This window comes from Triticum dicoccoides, chromosome 1B, assembly GCF_002162155.2.
Source record: "Triticum dicoccoides isolate Atlit2015 ecotype Zavitan chromosome 1B, WEW_v2.0, whole genome shotgun sequence".
NCBI lineage: Eukaryota > Viridiplantae > Streptophyta > Magnoliopsida > Poales > Poaceae > Triticum > Triticum dicoccoides.
In genome coordinates this window covers 556,906,085-556,909,147 of record NC_041381.1, presented here as the reverse complement: position 1 = coordinate 556,909,147, position 3,063 = coordinate 556,906,085, and positions in this window count along the sequence as shown.

Sequence of the window (3,063 nt, the reverse complement as noted above, 5' to 3'; positions counted from 1 at the left end):
CCAGGCATTGACCCTAAGATGGCTGCCAAGAAGAAGAAGTCTACTGTGGCCACATCTGAAGCATCAAGGCGGGAAGAACCTCGCATTGTCTTCCCTGCCAACATGACAGGCTCGAAGCCTAAGGTCCCCACAGTGGCTTCAGAACAAAATAAAACCAAGGCAGCTAAAGCCGAAGCTAGAAAGCGCAAGTTCAAGAACCCCACTGATGACACTCCTTTGCCCAAGAAGAGAAAGATCAAGAAGAAAGATCGGGCTGCTCCCAAAGAGCCCCTCGTTGTCGAGCCCATTGCTTTTGCTCGTCCAGCATCCAAACACCAAGAGCGTCAACTGATAGTTCATGAGCCTGCTTCCATAGAGGCTCCTGAAGCTCAAGAAGTTCCAGTCGTTGACCCCATCACGACTGAAGACATTGGTCCCCAAGACAATGTAGTTGATGATGAAGTCCTTCCTCAGATCAAGCGCCAAACAGCATCATCGCCTGTTCTCACGAACAGTGAACTCATCAGTATTAGTCGTCCTTTGACGCCAATCTCTCAGGATGCCTCATGGGCTGATCGCCCCCAACCAGCAACTCCAAGTCAAGATTCACCAAGTACACCCCGTCCTCCACCAGCGCAAGTCACCAGCTCAATTGTGAATGACGATAATTACATGGAGACTACTCCCTCACCAAAGGCGTCCCCTATGTTTCAACGGCTTCGCAAAGGCCTAAGACCATCTGTCTCCATGACAACCATCACAGAAGAAGACTCAAACCAATCCAGCTCAGTGGCACGTCAAGTGTTTCCTGAAGATAATCCTTCTGTGACGGTTCCCGTGTTAGAAGCTAATGCTACTGAAGAGATTCTGGCTGCATCAACCGATGAAATACAAGAAGAAGAACGTGTTGCTACACCCCCAACCAACCAAGAAGAAGTTTTTCTCGAGGAGAATGTGTCTGTGCCCAACCCTCCAGCTACTCAAGTGGAGGTTGAAAATCCTGAGGCGATCACCAACAACAATACTGACGCCAATGACGTTGTCATGGCTGAAGATAATGTGGCGCCTACAGTCAACACTGTGCATGAGGTTAATGATGCATCTTCCACTAATGTGCAGCCTGACGCCATTGCAAATGCCTCTGCTCATGTACCACCTCCAACGCCTCATACCATTGAGCAAGCATTCTATCAAGGCGAGCTCGTCACTGTAAGATGGCCAATTCTGGTTCCTGCGCCTACTCCCGGACCTCAGTTTAATTATCATGTGGAGCACAGGCCTCAGGTTCAGAAGCCAAAGCCAAGGCTGCCAAGGTTCCCAGGTACTGCATCTGCACCAGGATCATTCAATGTCAATGGCTTCATTACGCACAACACATTCTTTGATAGTGCCAAGAACCCATATTCCAAGCCAAGAATATCATCGGATCGGTTCTGGAGTTATCAGCAACGCAGCTATTACTCATGTGTTCTATACAACCAAGGGCGCGTATTTCCTCATATGCGTCTGGATTCCGAAGCCATTGCTGGCCTGCCCTGCTTAGAAGAAGCACTTGATTGTTTCAGAGACGCATGCCTTCTCCAGTTTGTCACTGATAAGGAGAATTGGAATGAAGAGCTTCTTCTACAATTCTATGCAACTCTCCACATTCGCGGCTACAATAGGGATCCGGAGACATGGGTCCTTGAGTGGATGACAGGCAATGTACATCATGAAGCCAAAGCTTTTGATCTCATTGAGCTTACCGGCCTGTCCACTCCAGGTGAACTCTATGAACCTGGTTGTCAGTTTCACCGTGATGCATTGGAGAGCATCTTTCAAAAGCCAGAACCCAACATGAGCCAAATGCTGAGCATGATGAAGCCACTGCCACAAGATGTTGAATATCCCAAGGAATTCTTTGTTGAAGACCTAGAGTATCTGCCCCGCACCATCTATCACATCATTCGGAAAACTCTATGGCCCATCAAAGGACACTCTTCCTCAGCAAAGCTTGAAGGTACAATGAAGACATTGGTCTTCTATATTCTCAATGGCAAAAGCTTCAATGCTCAGAATTTCTTCATTCGTCAATTTGCTGCATCTGGCTCTGACATCTTTGGACTGAAATTCTATGCTCCATGGGTTATGCGTCTGATCAAGCTTCACTCCGTTGTTAACTATCAGCCCTCTGCACGCAACCATCTCATATTTTTGCCAAAGGTTGATATGTCCGTTGAAGCCATTTACCCCGAGCCTGCCAAGGAAGAACTTTATCTTCACAATGCAGATCATCAGAGTTTCTCTCAGCATGTTGAAGGTGTTCAGACTGCTTCTCGTGTCTATCCGCTGGCCGGCAACACTCGTCGTGCATGTACTGAAGCCACAGAAAGCACCATTGCTCCAAGGACTCGAAAGCGATCTCGTGTGCTCAATGACCGAGAGCTTCTCGTGGCCTTGCATCAGAAACATGAGAAGCATCACTACTGGCTGAAGCGTCAAATGCAAAGCCTCTTGGTGGATGTCAATCGCATTCGCAACCTTGCCACCAAGAATGCCTTTGTTACTCATGAAACCTGTCGGAGGACTTGGAAGAGTTTGACATTGCTCAGTGCTGAAGCTGATCTTCAAGACGATGGCTTCACCGAAAGATTCAAGTTTGACTCCACTCCTCCCAGGAATGGCGTCTTGCATCGAACCCTATCTCTTGAAGATTCAGAGTACTCCTCCTCCGCGGCAACTGTTAATGCCAGAGTCCTTGATGACGCCGATGATGCTACTTCACCACCTCCAACTTCGGCACGTATCGACACTGCACCAAGCTCGTCTGCACCACCAAACCTCGAGGACGACCCTGCTACCTCACCTACTCCTCATGGGAATGAGTAGACACTATGTCTTCAAACCTTTTTGGTCCTTACTGACAAAAGGGGGGAAGCATATGTTGATAGTCTTCAAGCGGGTCCTTATGGGTGGTTGCTATGTTTTTTTGCCAAGTGTTTACAACTCTCGCTTTTGATACATTTGGTTCTTTGAGTTGTAACACTTAAACTTGATGGTCGTCTGCTATTTTTTTGTTATTCTGTGTGATGCGATGATAAATCC